The sequence below is a fragment of the Diplotaxodon limnothrissa genome, linkage group LG7, assembly GCF_057381915.1.
Source record: "Diplotaxodon limnothrissa isolate DT_005_m linkage group LG7, D_limnothrissa_male_GT1.1, whole genome shotgun sequence".
Taxonomy (NCBI): Eukaryota; Metazoa; Chordata; class Actinopteri; order Cichliformes; family Cichlidae; genus Diplotaxodon; species Diplotaxodon limnothrissa.
In genome coordinates this window covers 70384591-70404173 of record NC_140602.1, presented here as the reverse complement: position 1 = coordinate 70404173, position 19583 = coordinate 70384591, and the positions used below count along the sequence as shown (strand labels likewise).

At 50.2% G+C, this 19583-nt stretch overlaps 1 protein-coding gene across 1 annotated transcript in view; it reads left to right on the top strand.

Annotated features, from left to right (window-relative positions):
• The first annotated feature begins 16955 nt into the window (after positions 1-16955).
• The window catches only part of rpgrip1l (RPGRIP1 like), a 33522-nt gene continuing 30894 nt past the window's right edge, over positions 16956-19583 (top strand). The window contains exon 1 of the mRNA XM_085358880.1: positions 16956-17045. The gene's annotated coding sequence lies outside the window, so the exon portion shown is untranslated. The remainder of the gene's footprint in view (positions 17046-19583) is intronic.

The window sequence follows — 19583 nt, the reverse complement described above, 5'->3', positions numbered from 1 at the left end:
TCTCGTCTGCTGGAGGTTCGGGAGAACCCAGCCAGCTTCATGTCTCGTCTGCTGAAGGTTCAGGAGAACCCAGCCAGCTTCATGTCTCGTCTGCTGGAGGTTCGGGAGAACCCAGCCAGCTTAATGTCTCGTCTGCTGGAGGTTCGGGAGAACCCAGCCAGCTTCATGTCTCGTCTGCTGGAGGTTCGGGAGAACCCAGCCAGCTTCATGTCTCGTCTGCTGAAGGTTCAGGAGAACCACATCAGCCTCGCCATGTCCAGCCTCACGCCACGTCTGCTGGCGGGCCCGAGGAGCCCGTCCAGCCTCACGCCACGTCTGCTGGCGGGCCCGAGGAGCCCGTCCAGCCTCACGCCACGTCTGCTGGCGGGCCCGAGGAGCCCGTTCAGCCTCATGCTTCGTCAGCTGGAGGGCCTGAGGAGCCCGTCTGGCCACCTTCTGCTTCACCACCTGTGGCTGCCTCACTGTCACCTGGTTCTGCCTCTGCTACGCCAGGACCAGCTCCGGTCTGTGCTTCGCCCGGTCCAGCTTCAGCCTGTGCTTCGCCCGGTCCAGCTTCAGCCTGTGCTTCGTCAGCCGCAGCTCCAGCCTGTGCTTCGTCAGCCGCAGCTCCAGCCTGTGCTTCGTCAGCCGCAGCCTCAGAGCCTTCGTCCTCGCCTGGTCCGGCTTCAGCCTCAGAGTCTTCGTCCTCGCCTGGTCCGGCTTCTGCATCAGCTGCTCCTGCTCCACCTGGTCCGGCTCCGGCATCAGCTGCTCCTGCTCCACCTGGTCCGGCTCCGGCTTCAGCCTCAGAGTCTTCGTCCTCGCCTGGTCCGGCCTCGGCTTCAGCCTCAGAGTCTTCGTCCTCGCCTGGTCCGGCTTCTGCATCAGCTGCTCCTGCTCCACCTGGTCCGGCTCCGGCTTCAGCCTCAGAGTCTTCGTCCTCGCCTGGTCCGGCCTCGGCTTCAGCCTCAGAGTCTTCGTCCTCGCCTGGTCCGGCCTCGGCTTCAGCCTCAGAGTCTTCGTCCTCGCCTGGTCCGTCCTCGTCTTCAGCCTCAGAGTCTTCAGCCTCGCCTGGTCCGTCCTCGTCAGAGTCTTCAGCCTCGCCTGGTCCGGCCTCGTCAGAGTCTTCAGCCTCGCCTGGTCCGGCCTCGTCAGAGTCTTCAGCCTCGCCTGGTCCGGCCTCGTCAGAGTCTTCAGCCTCGCCTGGTCCAGCCTCTGCCTGTGCTTCTGCTACGCCTGGTCCGGCCTCTGCCTGTGCTTCTGCTACGCCTGGTCCGGCCTCTGCCTGTGCTTCTGCTACGCCTGGTCCGGCCTCTGCCTGTGCTTCAGCGTCACCTGGTCCGGCCTCAGCCTCTGCTTTAGCGTCACCTGGTCCTGTGCCCTCCAAGCCTCGGCCGGTACGCCTGACACTTGGGCGCCGCCGCCGCCTTCCGCACGGCCGGCCGCCTGAACTGTTTCTACGCCGTTGCCGTCCGCACGGTCGGCCGCCTGAACTGTTTCTACGCCGTTGCCGTCCGCACGGTCGGCCCCCTGAACGGTTTCCATGTCGCCACCTTTGCCGTCCGCACGGTCGGCCCCCTGAACGGTTTCCATGTCGCCACCATTGCCGTCCGCACGGTCGGCCCCCTGAACCGTTTCCGTGTCGCCGCCGTTGCCGTCCGCACGGACGGCCCCCTGATCACATGAACTATGACTTTCTGGACCGTCACCCTCCAGGTCGGCCCCCTGAGGAGTCATGAACTGTTCCCTGCGCTCCTGTGATTTTGATGGACATTTTGTTTTTTTGGCCTTGTTTCTGGCCCTCCGTCCTGGACCCCCACCGCCCGCCCTTGGTGGGTTGTTTTTGGTTTTGTTTTTCGAGGTTTTAGGGCGTCTGGAATCTGCCCTTAAGGGGGGGGGCTCTGTCACAGGCTGGGTCTCTGACCCAGCACTCTGAGTTTTCTTTGTATTTTTTGATATGTTATTAGTTTGTGTTATTTCCTATTTGCCTTTAGTTTAGGCAGTTATTGTTCCTGGGTTTTCTATGTTTTGGGGTTTTCTATTTATTTCATCACGTATTAGGTCTGTTAAGTTGTGTTGTCATTTCCTGTTTTATTCTGACAATGTCATGTGTTCTTTGGTCATTGTATTTAGTTTCACTCCTCCTGGTCCTGTCATTAGATTCATGTCAGTCAGCTGTTTCCTCATGTGTCGCCACTTCCCCTGATCACCTCATGTCTGTATTTAAGCCTTTTGTTTTCTTCATGCCATTGTCAGTTCGTCTGTTTATTCTCACCAGAGTTACAGTCATAGTCATAGTCTTAGCCTGTTTATTTTCCACCTCGGTCATAGTTATAGTTTTTGGTCTTAGTACCTTTAGTGTTTTGTTTCTTAGTGTTTTGTTTCTTAGTGTTTTGCCTGTTTGCTTTGGTCTCTTGGTTCATTTCCTGCCGTCATCGCAATAAAGGTTCACTTTTCTGTTAATCATTACTATTCCTCGTCATCATCTGCTTTTGGGTCCTGTTTCCGCACACATCGGCGCACCCCGCCGTGACATAGAGACCGGCCGCCATTATAGGAAAACTCATAAAGCCTTTGAATGAAAACAAACACTGTTGTGACAGTGATGTGCACTGTTCTGATGGTATATATGCATCAATCTATCAATCGTTTGTTGTAAGATTCAGATAATTATTTTTTAAAAGCGAGACATTTTAAATGAGAATAAGAAAGAAAAGTATTTCTTTGTGCCCCCCTCTCCCTGTTAATGCCCTACATGCCCCCCTGGCAGCACTTTGCTAGACCCGCCCCTGCACAGTTACCAGCTGTCAGCTACTTAGAAAAGGATCCTGGTGTTATTTGTCTCTCAGAAACAGTTCATAACTTCAACTCATTCCTGTCACCTAAAAGGTAAACCTGTTTCTCCATCACCTGTTCAGCTCTGATGATCCAGTAAGGACATCTTCTGGTTTCATCTTCATGTTTCCCTCTCACCACATATCCAAACCGACATCATGACCAGCAGCTTTACAGCTGTGGCTCCAGCAAACATCAGCTGATACTAGAAATTAATATTAAATAAATTCTAACAACAGCTGATCAAGCTTAAACGTGCTGCTGTTGTTTAGCGCGACATCTGCTGGTTTCCTCTTTCTGGCGCAAAGTGAGCGATAAATAAACAAGAGAGACGATCAGCTGATCATTGATCAGTTTCATGATTGAAGTAGAAACAGGAGAGGGAGGGGGGAGGATGAGAGAAGAAGAGGCAGCTGTGCAGCGTAAACACAGAATAACTGCAGCTTTGTGCCTTTTTGTAGCTGAATTACGGGACAAACTGTTCCTTTTCACCTCAATAAGAAACGCGTAATATTTTCTCTGAATACCAGACTGGCTGGCCAACTCTAATAACTTATGAACAAAATAAAGTTCAACATCATTAACATCATAGCACCACCCAGCTGTATAGAAACTCCGTCATGCTAGCTAGCACGCAGTACGGAGAAAGTCAGAATAACGAAAATAAACTCCACCTAAACCTGGTTCATATCTGACCCAGAGAGACTGCAGGTCATAACTTCTTACCTGAAGTTCAGTTCACACTCGGACCGGCGGCCGCCTCGGGTCTCTCTTCCTCCTGCCTCCCTTTTCCTTCATCCACCTGCTGGCCTCCACCACTTGCTAATGTTACTGAATCTGTGGAAGCTCCGCGATGCCACCACACGAAGTAACGAGTAACGACCCTATCTGAATCCCAGTAACAAGTAACGCGCTCCTGGTTTTGGCATAATAACTAGTTACTGTAACGCGTTACTTAATAACGCGTTAGTCCCAACAGTGGTAATGATCAGGACAAGGCTGCGGCGAGGACCGGGGAGCTGTGTTAGAATCTTCTGCATGCAGTAGCGGAAGGGCTGACACGAGCAGTTGCCCGGGGCGGCATCACGAGCATCGGCAAAACAAAATAAATAAAAAATTTCTCGTACTCATGCTGCCCCGACATCAGCCAGCGCATACTGGGAATGGCACAGGCATCGGTTTTCTATCGCCCCTTTGCTGGGAGTAAGGGCGCCCTCCGTTTGCGAGGTGCGCCTGCTGCTTGCGCCACAGGGAGGAGATCGGCGGGGAGCAGCATCTAATAACCAACTCGCAAAATAAAACAAAATAAAAACAAACCAACAAACACGAAAACACCAGACATCCTGATACAGACGTATAATCTGCGCCGATGTTTTTTCTAAATTCTATACATGAAAAGTGAGCGCGAGAGCCCTCGGTGCGCGTGCTCGCTGCTGAAGTCAAAGTAAACTTTATTGTCATCTCCGCTACAGACAGTCCAGCATATAGAGAGACGAGACGACGAGGCTCCAGCTACAGCAGTGCAAGGAAACAAAGAGGAGTAAGAAAATAAATATACACTTTAGGACTCGGGGTAAAGGATCAATAACAATTTAAAATTTACAGTTTGATGATTTAAAGCCTCACACACAACCTGTGGAAAGGGGAGGGGCCAGCTGCTTCCAAATAAAGCACATTTCATTCATAATGATGTAAATCCAAGCCCATCATGGATTCATGATCTGAATCCTGGGTTGTGTGAAATCCCAGAAATGCACCTTAGACAAAGGGAGTCTGTGAACTAAGGTGTCGGTGTGTTAGGGTCTGTTAGATCATGTTGTGATCCTCGGGTTGGGGGATTTGTGTTCGCCCAGGGCGCCAAACAGGCTAGGACCGCCACTGTCTGCATGTGACCAAGCCGGGGTCAGGGGTCAAGTCTCACTGATGCAGGCAGCAGAAGTCAGAGCGGATTGTTATCGAGACATCGGGAGCTTCGCTCTCCTCCCTGCACACAAAGACGTGCTTCGCTTACAGCAGCGAGCTTCACGATCAGCGTCGCTGGTTATTGGATGTGTTGAAGGTACATCACAGCATCGGCAGATCACGGAGGCACTGCGTCACTAAGCCTGTCGGGTCAGTCGGACTAAATGAAGACAAACCGAGCGTCCTGCCGTCACGCCTCCTCGCCGCTGGTCAATCAGTCTGACTGCTAATTAACAATGGAGCCCGTGTGCAAAGTCTCCATCACTGTCTGCGACGCCCGTCACCTCTTCTCAATCTGTCGAAGCCAAACGCCCCTTGAGGTCGTTTATTTCTTTATCTGAAGGAAATAAAGCAGCAGGCGGCGTCTGCGGGCGGCACAGGGAAACCCACCCAAGCTCGCCGCTTATCTGCAGCTCTCTAAACGCCTCCGCCGAGACGGGGACGGTTATCACGGCGAGGCAGAGGCGATGAGACCGCTGGCTGACGAGCATCTCCGCCTCTAATTTATTGATGGAGGAGTGTCAGAGCAGGAAATGAGAAAACGAAGGAACTACTGCAGGAGGAAAACATCTGTGGGGCATCACCACGGAAACGGGCATCATGCGGTGACTGGTGTTAAACACGGTGCGAACACGTGACCAGTGCGGGCGTTCAGGGTGTACTGTAGTATCCATGGATACACGGACATGCCACAGATGGCAGCGGTCCAGTCAGGACGTCTCTTTTCTTTAAATCACGAACACGTGATTACTGAGACGCACAAAGAGCAAACGTGCCTGCGACATCAGCGCCACAAACCAGCCGACTGTGTCGTGAACGGTCACGAGTTTGTCCTCGCTGCGTTCGTTTTCATCACTTTGCGATGCGTGTCTGCACCGAGGTTATTACAGCAAACTGAAACTAAAAACTCAAACCAGATGTGAAAATAAAAAAGTGACTTTAGAACAAAGTAAAACGAAACAGCACTATCTATCAACTTAGCACTTTTAATTCTTATTCTCATTTTTATTTTCATGTCTATTTAAGCTTAATTTATAACAGTATTTATAACAGTATGTTTGCACTGAAGCACCGCAGCAATTTCCTAATATTGTAAACCCGCTCAACATTTGGCAATAAAACCCTTTCTGATTCTGATTCTTTTATTTTGGTAAACGTTGAACTGGAGCCGGTGCATGAGGCTGTGATACAAACAAAAACATTTCTACTTATTAAAAACACAAAAACGGAAACTAATTAAATCCAATTAGAAAAGAAAAATGTGATCCTAAAGCTGAGAGGCGTGATCTCTCGGTCTGCCCTCCGTCAGCACGCCGCAGAGCAATAACAGGGCGGATACGCGCCCCTCGCGCGGCGCTCGCTCTCCACCGTGATTGACAATTATAGCCACGTAAAACCTGAGGCCGACTCCGAGTGACAGCATGTAGATAAATATGTCATAAATCAGGGCGGCGGGCTCTCGGGGGAGTAATCTTCCTCTGCCTCGCCAGGCCACTCTTCATCATCAGCAGTGGCGGCGGAGCGAGCCAGAGGAGGCAGGCGCTCAGACGGCGGGAACAAAGCGCTGCTCGCCGCTGCCAATAACCCAGCATTAAAGATGAGATTGCCTGCCCCTCCTCCACCTCCCAGCAGCGAGATAACTCGATTTGATGTCGACGGCGTCCTTTCTTCTCCTCGGCTTCCAAGTGGGCCGGTGTCGGCCATCGTTAGCCTCCTGAGTTATTAGCAGCCTTCAGCGCCGCCGCTCCTCGCTGTCACTTTCGTTAGCCGCGGCTAGCTGACAGTTGCAGACATAATTAGCCCCGCTAATGTGGCGCCGGGCCGGATGCGACATTTGAGGAGCGTCGGGAGGGAAAACAAACAAATCAAGCATTTCATTAGCGAGCGCTGACAGCTCCTCTCTGAGCCTGTAATGAACTTCTAACCGCCGCCGTCCTCTTCCTGCCGAATCTTCACGCCCGCCGCTTATTACTGCCACTACAAATAACGCCACACTCCTCTCCAGGTCTAACCACACCGCCATTAATAATGCACCGCCACGCAGGCTCGGAGCAGGCGGGGAGAGCCCGATCAGCGGGCCGTGAAGCCTCGGCGGCGTGTTGCCCATCCCCTTCGTATCTGCTCGCCGCCGTCGTCAGCCCTGTCACTCGGCCGGTAACAACATCACAGGGGGGCTGCGAATATTAGCTGCCCGTCAGCGGGAGAGGGGTGGAGGAGTAATTAGACAACCGAGGTGGTGACAGGAAGTGAGTGGCGCCGGCGAGCCGCGTTAACAGCTCCGGACGGGCTGTTCTCGTGTTCCAGCGCTCACCTGACAAACATCAGCTGCTTTTTTATTCACACCTGTGACTCAGGTGAAGGTGTCCCGAGAGCAGAGAGGGGTTCGTCTCTGCATCGGCTCTCTGGTGGCAAATCGCCACCATCGGAGGTTGAAAATAAAAAGAGCGGGGAATACTCATGTTCTGGGTTTATACTTCCAAAGTTTATCCTCAGAAAGTATCCGAGTATTCAATGACCCTCGGTGAGGCTCATATAATACACCTCCAGGGCAGCTCGGGTCAATAACATGACACACATCATGTCTGTGATCATGATCATAGACATGATGTTTTATCACTGCTCAGGTGCTGATAATCAAAGCACTGATCAGCTGATCGTCAGCAGGTGTGAGCACCTCTATAAAAACTTTGTGTTCTGGAGCAGCGGTCCCCAACCCCCGGGCCTCGGACCGGTACCGGGCCGCGAGAGTTGAGGCTCAGGTGTGAAATGTCTGGTTTTCAGGGTTTTTTTATCGGTTTCCAGCGTTATTTTGTTATCGTTTTTATCGTTTACTCGGTGTTCCTGGGTCTTTTCACGTGTGTTATGAATAAATCTTCTTTTTTTCGGTACTAGTTTTATTTTGTTGTATTTATCCGCGACACCTTAAAGGCCGGTCCGTGAAAATATTGTTGGCCATAAACCGGTCCGTGGCGCAAAAAAGGTTGGGGACCGCTGCTCTGGAGTCTGAACTTGGGTTTTTGGTTTTTCTTTATTTTTCAGAGGATCTAAAACAGATATGGAATTAAAACTCGTGGGACGTCCATCCACGAGTTAAAACTGTAAAGGACCAAGAATTGAACCCTGAGGAACACCACCAGCATTTAAGTTTAAATAGAAATGTCATGGTCCTGGGCCATGTTGGCCCAGTGTTCTTAGTTTTCTTGTATGTTTGTATTTTGTTCCCTGTTTAGGCTCTGTTTCCTGAGTTGCCCTGTTGTGTTGTTCCCTGAGTGCTTTCCCTTTGTGACTCTCACCCCCTGTGTGCCCTCTGTGTATCTGTGAGCCCTCGTCTCCCTTTGTGGTTGTTCCATGTTTCCCAGTCCGTTATGTCTGTGTTCTCCCCGTGCTCTCTCTCCTCCTGTCTGAACCTCTGTACTTCCTGTTTTACTTTGCCCGTCTCCCGCCAGTGTGGTGTTCACTCCTGCCGTGTCTTGTTATGATTATCAGTGTCACCTGTGTTCCCCGTGTGCTCCCACGTCCCTCGTTAACCCTCTGTGTATTTATGTCTGCGTCTTCCTCAGTTCTGTGTCGCGTTCTCCCTCATGCTGCGTGGATTTCCCTGTGTCTCTCTCCGAGTATTAGTTTATTGTTCCCAGTTTAAGTTTTGTATTTTCCTGTCATCTTGTCAGCAATAAAGCTGCCTTTTGAGTTCATCCCTTGAGTCCGTGAGTTTTGCGATTGGGTCCTCATCCTGCCTGCCACGCAGCCGTATCATGACAAGAAATGATCTTAGAGCTCAGAGGAGGTACAGTTTTTATCACTTTTTCATTCTGGAGGTTTTCTTATTTCAACTGTGAGTACAAGAAAACAATTGTTAGAATATAATGTGTTAAATTTGCTTAGATGAGAGGGTCCAGCAGTAGATCAGAGGAATAGGGAAGGATTTGTCTGTGTGTTTCAGTTTGGTTTAGCTGTAGGCCTGAGAGTGTGTGTTGAGAGGAATTTATGGACACCGGGGGTCAGCCTGTCAAAGACGGAGACAGGAAGCTACAGATGGGGGATGCTGATGCTTGTACCTGAATGTAATAAAGAAGTAGGTTTGCAGGAGACTCTCCACATGCTTAGCTGTAAAAGTAAGACAAGAGTGGGGGTCTCAGTGCTTGTAATATGTTAACTGTGTTTTGTATGTTTTGTAGCTTGGGTGAGGGGAGATGGACTTTTATGACCGGCAGGAAGTCACATATCAGAGACGCACGCACACCCACACGTACAGTCACTCACGTGCACTCACACATACACACATGTACGCGCACACACAGGCACTCACGTGCTCACGTATACATACACAAACACAAAGTTTACAACACACCATGAGGGTTTTATGATGGGTCGCTTCTATAAAACTGGTGGAAACAAACAAAGAAGTGGAGCTCTGCAGAGGGACACCGGCATGCACGTCTCCCCTTCTAGAAGATGCATGCGTAACTGAAGATGAATAAAGGTTTTGTGAAATGACTACTGGGGGCGATCGTGGCTCAAGAGTTGGGAGTACACCTTGTAATCGGAAGGTTGCCGGTTCATTGTGTCCTTGGGCAAGACACTTCACCCGTTGCCTACTGGTGGTGGTCAGAGGGCCCGGTGGCGCCAGTGTCCGGCAGCCTCGCCTCTGTCAGTGCGCCCCAGGGTGGCTGTGGCTACATGTAGCTGCCATCACCAGTGTGTGGATGGGTGGATGACTGGAGGTGTAAAGCGCTATACAAATACAGGCCATTTACTGAGTCCGGTGCCGTCTCTGGAGGCCTGAGGAATAAAAAAAGAACCGGGGTGAAACTGCTTTACAGAACACAACCCACACAAAATGATTCAGAGAGAAGAGCAGCGTGAAAGTCGAGGCTTTGAAGCCGCGATCTCCGCCCTGAGCTCAGACTCCAGAGCTCCATCCAGGCCTCAGTCAGCAGGCTAAATGTTAAAGTTCATGACAGTAGAATTAGACAGACTGAACAGGTACGGCTGTTTGGAAGGACCAAGGCGTCCTCTCTCTAAAGCCTGCAGAGCTGCATCTGATCGTCGCAGCAGCGGGAGGAAACCGCACAGCTCATACCAGCTGTCAGCTCGGTGGAGGCGCAGAAGTCACCGGAGCGCTCTAACTGCTAATCTGAATAATTCGATTACTGAGCAGTATTTCTGCATCTGATGTGGATGAACTGGTCCTTTAAACCTGCTGCTCTTTTCATGTTTGGGATAAAGTGCCTCATTCCTCCACTCGCCTCCTCCTGAGCTCCTTCGCCTCCCTCTCTGCAGTCCTCCCCTCGTTAAGCTTGCTCTCCTCGCCTCTAATTAAAATGCGAGAAGGCTGCGGCTTTGCTTGCGCTTTGATAACAGTTATCAGGTTGGAGTTACTTTAGCTATTGATTTGATTAAGAGGCTTATCCATTGTTTAATGAGTTTTCCACTCCACTGCTCTCCTTCTAATCAGGCACACCGCCAGGTCCTCCGCCCTCTCGCTCTCCATCTCCTCCTGTGTGAGTCGGAGTCTCTCGCCCCGGGCTGCAGTTGGCGGAGCCGTTTACTGTCAGTCTAACAAACCGTGTCTCTTTAATGGTGCACATATATTCACTGTAACTCTCCAGAAACCAGGTTTGATCCCTCTGAGGACGGGACGTCGTTTAAAGATCGATTACAGCAGCTAAATGTGGCAGAGAGACCACAGCGAGCAGTCCCTCTCTGCAAGAGCCCCCACACCTACGATGCTCCACATCCACACCATGTCTGCACAGTTCTTAGTATTTTATTTGACTTTTATAGCATCTCAAGGAGCTTTATACTGTAAAGGAACTACAATAATACAGAGAAAACAGAGAACCCCCCCAACAATCATATGAGCCCCTATGAGCAGCACTTTGGCGACAGTGGGAAGGAAAAACTCCCTTTTAACAGGAAGAAACCTCCAGCAGAACCAGGCTCAGGGAGGGGCGGGGCCATCTGCTGCGATTGGTTGGGGTGAGAGAAGGAAGACAGGATAAAGACATGCTGTGGAAGAGAGACAGAGGTTAATAACAGATATGATTCAATGCAGAGAGGTCTGTTAATACATAGTGAGTGAAGAAGAAACACCCAGTGCATCATGGGAATCCCCGGCAGCCTACGTCTATTGCAGCATAACTAAGGGAGGATTCAGGGTCACCTGGTCCAGCCCTAACTATATTCTCCAAATAGATGTGAAAAAACATTTGAATTCACTGAAATGAAAATAAATCTGAAACGATGAGTGCAGAGGAAGCATCCTCAAAATGTTTATCAAATATTTTTCCCCTGATTGTTCACTGAAAGACATTTTCAAACAATAAAAACTGAAACACACAAATCCACCGTGGAAACTTGCTGAAACTAAATACAGCGCTGTAATAACTGTCTCACGTTTTCAGTTCTGTGCAGAGGAGGGAGAGTGGAGCTGCAGGCAGGAGGAGACAAGGAGGAGGTTCATGGGTGTAGTGGAGGAGGACGTGTCCGAGGAGCATGCTGGGATAGGAGGAGACACTCGTCAGGCGGCGGAGGGTTGGCAGCGGTTTCTGAGACAGACGCAGGGACGGCGGAGAGCGGCGGTTCAGTCTGAGATCTTTACACTGATGTCAGCACCACGTCACATCGCTGCACGCCACGCCCTCGGGCCTGAATCCGTTCGGTTTAGAGCAGCTCCTCCTCTCCTCCTTCATCTCAAAGGCATCACAGAGAAAGTGTGTGAATTGGCCCTTTAAACGATGCTTCCTCAGATTTTCAGACACTGCTGATGCTCTGTGGGAGCAAACTGGTACTGATGGACTGGGGGAACTGGTGCAGGTAATTAACTGCTGAATGTGCAGATGTTTTCTGAGGACACACACACAGCATCTGCCTCAGCTCAGCCGTTTAGCGGGTGCCGCTCGATGGGCTGGAAAGCCCCGCGCGCTGTAATTAATTGCGGGAGATTACACGGTCCTCCAACCATGGAGTTTGTCATCAGAAGCCATTACAGATTGATATGAGACGCCTCTCCACGGTGTCAACAGCAATTTGGAGGACAGCTAAAGTTGGGAGGGTGGCCAAGTAGGGGCCACGTGACAGCTGACAGGGTATTTACAGCACGCATGGTCACACGACGACGTCTGAATCTGCATTTACCCGCACCTTCAGCTCCGTGTGAGCCGCGCTCGCTGTGCTGCAAATAAAGCATCACTTCTTACTGCAGAGACGCTGAATGGCGTGTTAGCGACAGAGACTCCACCCACGCACTGAACGCTAAACTCACAGTTATTTAAGACTAATGTTCAACCTCTGAGTGAAAGCTGTGGCATCAGAGCGGGAGGTGTCCTCTACAGAGGGGGGCGGGTCTGTGAGTCAGGAGAAAAGAAAGGCGGGTTTCAGAGGTCAGAGGTCAGAGGTCAGAGTTGTTTCTGTTACAGGGGCGTGACAGACACATGGATGTGAAATGATGTGAGCGGATCTGAATCTGAAACGTCTTCCTGAATCTCGTGCTGATGTGTGCGCTGCATGTTTCCAGCAAAGATTCAAACAAAGATGTTTGTGTTGAGATTAAACGACGTGTTCTCAAAGACTACAGGAAACCGCAGCGCTGTTTGGAGCGAGTCGCTCCAAACAGCGCTGGACTCCATCATGAAAGCTCATATTGATCTAAGTGACCAGCGACAGCCGAGCGAACCCGGGGCTAAGGAAGCCGGCCCGCGGGCGGCGAGTAAATGAGCGATGCTTATCAGAGCGTGACGCCCTGTTAGACTCACGAAACGATGCGACATTGTCAGCAGAACAAAAAAATGATGGCAGGTAACAAAGACCACACCTCTATTCCCACCTGTTTACTCTCTACTGAGGCGTGTGACTCCTCCCCCTGACAGCTGTGGTTAACCTGAAAACACGAGCGGATGGCTTTAAGGTAACCACCAGGTCACTGTAGTCGCACCCGCCATGTTGGACAGTTTGACACAGGCTCACACACCTGCACGCACATCCAGGTGCAGAGGCGTTTCCTGTTGGTGGACCTAGACTCTAATTGGTCATCAGACAAATGTATCACTTCCTGTTCCCACTGCGTGGAGATAACGAACACACATAAATAAAATACTGTGACTCTGTTCGTCTCTCTCTTTTCGTACGGAGGACCCAAACACTCGGCGCCGTCCTGCATGTGCTGCGATTTCTGCTTTAATCTGCTTCGTGTTGGAGATCGGTGCCACGCACGGAGGAAGCTTCGTCTCTGATATGACAGCAGCGCCGTTTGTAATTATTATAATAAAGACGGTGTGTGTGCGGTTTTTGGCGAGACCTCGGTGGCTCTCAGTTTGTAATTGAAGGTTACGAAGAGGAGGGTGGAGGACGTGACGGCTCGTTATCGTCTCCTTAAATGAAGCCTTCGTGCCTCTGACTGTAGAAACATCCGTGTGAAGGCGGCCTTTGTTGGTCCAGCAGCGTCAGGAAACGGTTTGGAAGTCGACAGAGATATAATTACAGCTGTCGGTATCGTCTCTGCCGAGCGTCCCGTCGACGCAGAGCTGACGGGACGTGTCACGGCGAGCTCTTTAAAAGCAGCGTGACAGAAACGCTGACAGCCCGGGCAGAGTAAATAAATACCACTTGTCTGGCCTCGCCATGCGCTGCGGAGCGGAGCCGTGCGCTCCGACGACCTCACAGAAGACAATTCAGCAGGGAGCATTTTAAAGATTTCAAAGTTTAATCGCCTCCGTTTTGAAGTTTTTTTCTTCTTAATTGACACCCTCGTCTTCTTTAAAACAGGCGCGCGTGATCCCCAGAGGCTCGGATTAGACGTCACCGCTCGCCGTCTTTGAGGCATCTGACTGCATGCTTTAAAGAAGATGACGGTTCAGAGGAGCGACCTGCCGACCTCGCCTCAGACTTCAAACATTTTCCTAGAAACTCGCCGAGATGACAAAACGTCTGCCGTGTTTTTGGGAGGAAGCGACATGCGCTCTCAGAGCGTGATCTCGCGTGATTTATCTCCCGTGATCCAAGGCGCTGTCTTCTCCACAAGTCGCCCAGCGCCGTCTGTGATGCTGTCAGACGCCATCGTGTTAAAATCTCACCTAGCTTCCATTTTGGGGGCCAGGTGAGCGCTCGAGCGCAGAGCAAAGAACCAGCAGATCAACGAGCCACGAAAGTGGAAGGACTCGAAAACGTGTTCGGCGTGTTCTTTAAACACGCTAAAAGCGTTCTGCTGCCGGGGTCTGAACAGGCGGTAGCTGCAAACGTCTCTGCGACTCCCTCCAACAGCCTCAGACTGACATGATGTGGTGTTCACGCTCCTTTGGCAGCTTCACAGACTGACAGACGAGACAAACCTCTGTGCGTCCCGATGACCCGTAACTGTAGCGTGTGGAGGTTTACAGGTAGATGGGTGACAGCTCAGAGGTGGTCCTGAGAGTCTCAGGGTCTTAGCGTGTGAAGGACTGTTCGGTGCTCTGGCTCAGCTCGGTGAATCTAAAGAGGAAGTGACTGTGGACCTGCTTCCTGCTCCTCTCTGAGGAGTCAGACCAGTCGCCCCCTGCTGGACATCAGAGAGCGTGCAGCTTTAAGAAACTGTGTGTAATGATTCATCTTCTCTTCTGTAGAGACAGAACTAATAAAGACTAGCTACACATTTATGTTAGTGAGGTGTGAAACTGACTCCAGCTATCGGTTTTATTTTGGAAGGAAAACATTCCCCGACTGGCTGTTGTGCTTCGGTCCAAATGAACTTGGGGTCTTCCAGCGAGGGCTTAGAAACAGCCGGGTCGAGACGAGCGAGCCTGGGGCTCATCAAACTCTGCCCATTAGTCAAATCTGAGCTGATTACATGTAGTTAGCCGAGGTCGGCTGAGTCACGGCGGCATAATTAAAGACAAACACTGTGAGGGTCACATGTTCCAAGAGCCAGATGGCAGGGCGAGCCAGCCTTAATGGCAGGATTTACTGAGTCCATCCTGCAGGTTTCTGTGGATTTACACCCAAAATCTGACACAGTGGGGTGGCAGGGCACCGACAGACACGCAGCGGGGTCAGGCGGTTCATGGGAAATCCAGAGTCTCGCAGGAGAAAACCCTGACAGACCACATCAGTGTGAAAGTGTGAATTCAGTTCGGATGATTTTAACACAGAGCTAACCCAAGTCCTGAGGAGTCAGCTGAAGAGTAAGAACAAGATGCGGGCTACGCCCTGCCCCTGATCAGGTACCCTGCTGGGATAATAATTTGGCCAAAGGAGGAGATAGAAGCCACTGACATCAAGACCAGGAAGCTCCTGACCATGCATGGAGGGTTTCACCCCAAGTCCAGCACCCTGAGACTGTACGCGAAGCAGAAGGAGGCCGGGGACTGGTGAGTGTCAGCACCACAGTCCAGGATGAGACAACGAGCATCCACGAGTACATCAGGAAGATGGCCCCAACTTACTCATTGACAGCTGCTGTCACAGAGAAACTTGCAAATCTGACCTTCGAGAGGTCGAGCAGGATTCAGAGAGGAAGTCAGGAGTAACCGGCTCGAGCACCTGAGGCATCAATAACCATCCAGACCACAAAGCATCTACACAACGCTGTGATTGGTGAGGTGATGTATTCGTGTTATTTTAACGAGGCTTCGGTCTTACAGACGTCAGTGGAGACTGTCCACGCTCAGCAGGCAGGTGTGAGGGCCGGAGCGGGAGACTGCAGGCCCCAGGAACCTGAGGCAGGAGCTGCCATCAGCCTGGACCGCTGCTTCTGCACAGTGGGTGGAGGTGGAGGTGGTGCTTGCTCCAACAGCCTCCCTCTCATAGCCACACCAAACCACTAACAGCAGCAGGAAGGAACTGCTTCATTCTCCCTACTTCACCATTCGGAACACATGACGGCATGTTATGGAAACACGCTGAAGAGAGCTCCGCCTTTAACCTGAACAGGTATCGTTTTTGTCTCCAGCTGTTCTGATCCTGAGGTGGAAAAATGTTCGGACTCGCCGTCTGATTGTGACCAATGCTGGATCCCTGCAGCTCATCTCATTACCATAAATCTCCCCTCGTCTCTCCCGAGCCACTTCCTCCTCTCCCGCTGCTGTCTCCGCCCACGTTAACGACGTCAGGAGGCCTCGGCGCAGCGGCCCAAACGTGCTGCCGTACAGTCACAGAGGGCCGCCCCAACTGGCTCGGCTTTAATTGGCTCGGCTCAGGTGCCAACTGAGATCAGCTGTCGCTGCAACAACGGCCGCACCTGTTTACACGTCTGTCAGAGCGGCGGCGGCGCCCGAGGCGTGACCCCCGACACACAAGGTCACATGTCCTCTGCTCGGAGGACACATTCACACTGCAAATGAAGTGTTCTTTATCCAACCAACAACCAGCTCCATCAACTACTCTGATTACTAACGAAATACTCTGATTACTGCTCCTGCTGCTCTCGGACCAGTAGTGAGCAGCTGTCAGCACCACAGGAAACGCTGTCAGCGAGAGTGAGCTTGGACTGAGGAAAACTAAAAAACTAAACTTCCTGATATTTTACTGACGAGAGGACAAACACAACGTGGAAACTATTTTGCTCCCTGATGTTGTACATATTAGGAAAATGTGGCTCGGGCGTCTAATTCAGGTATTTAAACACGCTGAGTACCAAAAACATAACTGTGTGATGAGTTATCAGGATGAGCGCCGTGCTGTCTGCGGTTTCATGTTTGCGGACTCGTCACCAGCTGCTCCCTGCGCTCTGACGTTTTAACTGAAAACAAGAGAAATAGTTCAAATTCTGCAAAAAGCAGAACAGTTCTGCTCCCAAACAGGAAGTCCTGCACATGCACGTCCTGTGATGGCTCCAAAGGTGACTCGTACACCCCGAGCGTGTCAGGTTCGTCTCAATAACTTTACTTATAATGGAAGATAAACAGAAGGTGTGTTCAATTCCTGACAGGATGTTTGCGTCAGATCCCAGACGCTCCTCTTGCTTTCTCCTCAAACCGAGTCCAGAACAAACTGCTGATCACATGACAGTCAATCAAACAACAGGTTTCTTTGTGTGAAGCTGTGGAAATAAAACTAATTAAACTGAGACGAAGTTTTGGTTCTGAACAAGTCTCTGGGTTTTTACTAGTTATGACATTCAGACCAGAGGTGCTAAATGTATGGCTCGGGGGCCAGAGCGAGGCCACTAAAGCAGCTTTACTCACAGCAGGCATCAAAGGAGTTCTCCTTCATTCCTGGAACAGGAACACTGACAGCGAGTCAGTGATGTGCTCCATGACGAACAGTATGTGGGGAGGATGATCGTGCACTCTGCACAGGTAACACAGTCGGTTACTTTAAACAAGTTACTGCACAAACTTTTTACAGCAAAATATATCATCAGCATAAAGCTGTATTTTCAGTTACTGTAATTACTCTGTTCATATTTACAGTATTTGTAGCGTCTGTTCGTTTACACTGTTGCAGGATTACCACCGTTTATTCATTAGAACAATAATTTACATCAGACAGTAACACACTGAACTAAATGAAATAAAACTATATGTTACAAAGTTCACAGAGTATAAGAAATAGCTCTATAATATCCAGACTACTGTCTCACGCGTGCTCAGTCATCCAGGTCAGGAAATCCCAGAAAGTTGATCCTGTTCATCTGGATGTTTTCAGTTTCATCATCATCAGGTGACTTCTTCAGTGTCAGCTGACTGCAGGTCTCCAACCTTGTAAACATCTGCACAATAACTGAAACCAGCACCACTGAATGAACTGTGAGCTCAGTTCTTTGATCATTAATATGCGAATTGTGGTGACCAACAGCAGCTAACATGTTGTTAATCTGAAACATTTTTCTGCATCTATTTTCAGTTTTTACTGTTTTTCTGTCAGATTTTCAGTCCCACCTTCTTCCAAACATTTTTCTACAGGCTGCTCAGTATCAAAGTCATCCTGCAGCAGTTTTACTGCCCAGCTCTGTTTCCTGTCTTCGTGCTTTTAGACCAGGGGTGGGCAATCTCAGTCCACGAGGGGCGGTGTCCCTGCAGGTTTTAGATGTGTCCTCGAACCAACACAGCTGGTTTAAATGGCTAAATTAGCTCCTCAACATGTCCTGAAGTTCTCCAGAGGCCTGGTAAGGAACTAATCATGTGATTCAGGTGTGTTGACCCAAGGTGAGATTGCCCACCCCTGTTTCAGACACATAATTATGCATCTTCTGTATGTTGAGCACTCAGAGGTCTCTCTCTTTCTTTCCCTCACGTTTTGTCTGAACCACATAACTCCCCATTAAATTCTGAGCTGGTTGTTAAAGAGGCTGCGACTTCATCTGTGTCATCAGATTAGCCGAGTGATTTGTCCTCACAGAGGCTCACTGCCGTCATCATTACTGTGACCGGTGGAGGATCCTCAGCTGCTCACACGTTAACGAACTGCCATCTAGTGTCACATCTGGGACAGTCACAGGATCGTATGATAACGACGATGCAGATCAGTGAGAGGAGGTGGGTGCAGGGACTATTACTGATAAAAAAGGATGAAGATGAAGCTGCCAGGCAGGAGGAGAAGAGCTCAGACGGAGGAGGATGCTGGGATAGGAGGAGATGGAGGCAGATGATCCGCTGTGCAGTGGAGCTATGAATGCAGCAGCTGAAAGAAGAAGCAGATTTACAGTAGGCGGCTGATCTGGCCTCTCCTTTCAGTGCCTGACAGTAACAGACTTTGACCTCCCCCCCGTGGCTCCAGTTGAATAAAAGCCATGACTGCTGGATGTTTGAGGGAAAATCTGCCTATATTACAATAGGAGGCTAAGACGGGCCTCCATGCTCGTCTGATCATGTGCTTGACAGTTGTTGCACCAACGTGGGCACGGCCTGTTGAACAAGAAGCCAGCAGGCATCATAGATTTCAACGACAGGCTGACTCGCTGACAGATCCGCGCCTGCTTGCCGCAGGCCGAACACACGGGGGAAGGTGTGTTTGCGGGGAGGAGGGTTCAAAGGTTATGCCTGGAAGAAGCAGCAGCAGTGATGGGAGACTGTCACGGCCCAGCGAACACTGACATGCCGACTGAGCTTATCCTGGCCTGCCGACGCTCATCTCAGGGTGCTAAATTAGATCCATCGCCAGTTCATGAAAGTACGCTAACATGTAAAGTCAGGTCAGACAAAGTCCCCAAATTGGCCCAGAGTCAGAGATACAGCTGACAGACAGGAGAGAGGGTTTCTGCATGAAAATCAGCAGGAAACAGACACGTTCACACACAAAAGTCCTTCTTATTAAACTCGAAACAGCTTTAAGAGCATTTAATCACTGGTGGTTTATACTGTGTCATATTCTAGAGGGAAATATAAGCTAGGAAAGCCTTTGACTGCTAAAAAAGAGGAACAAAAAATACAACTCCCAGAAGGCTCTTCGCACAGCGCGTGCGCTGTTGTACCATAACGACGTGATGAGCGTTTATGTTTTCAGTAGCAACCGTGAGTTAAACTGAACAAAGTCGTTGTAAAAGGTAAGAAATACGTCAGATGTTACCTGAAAAATGACCGGAAACAAGTCAGAAGTAAATATGGAGTCACGAGCGTTTGAGGCGACACGCAATCTGATAATTAGACGGTTCCGCTAGCTCGTTAGCTACTGCTGCTAATGCGGAAAAAAACACCATAGATTCAGAGCTTTTCAGTGAAATACATCCACGTACGCATAATATATATTTTAATTTATTTACCTGATATTAATATGGTGTGTCCCATTGGTCAAAGATAACGCTGCTTTGTTAAATCATCGCTCGGTACCAGACTACCTTTAAATTCTATACGTTTTAATGTTCACGGTCGAAAGTAGCGTTAAATGTGGCTTCGTAA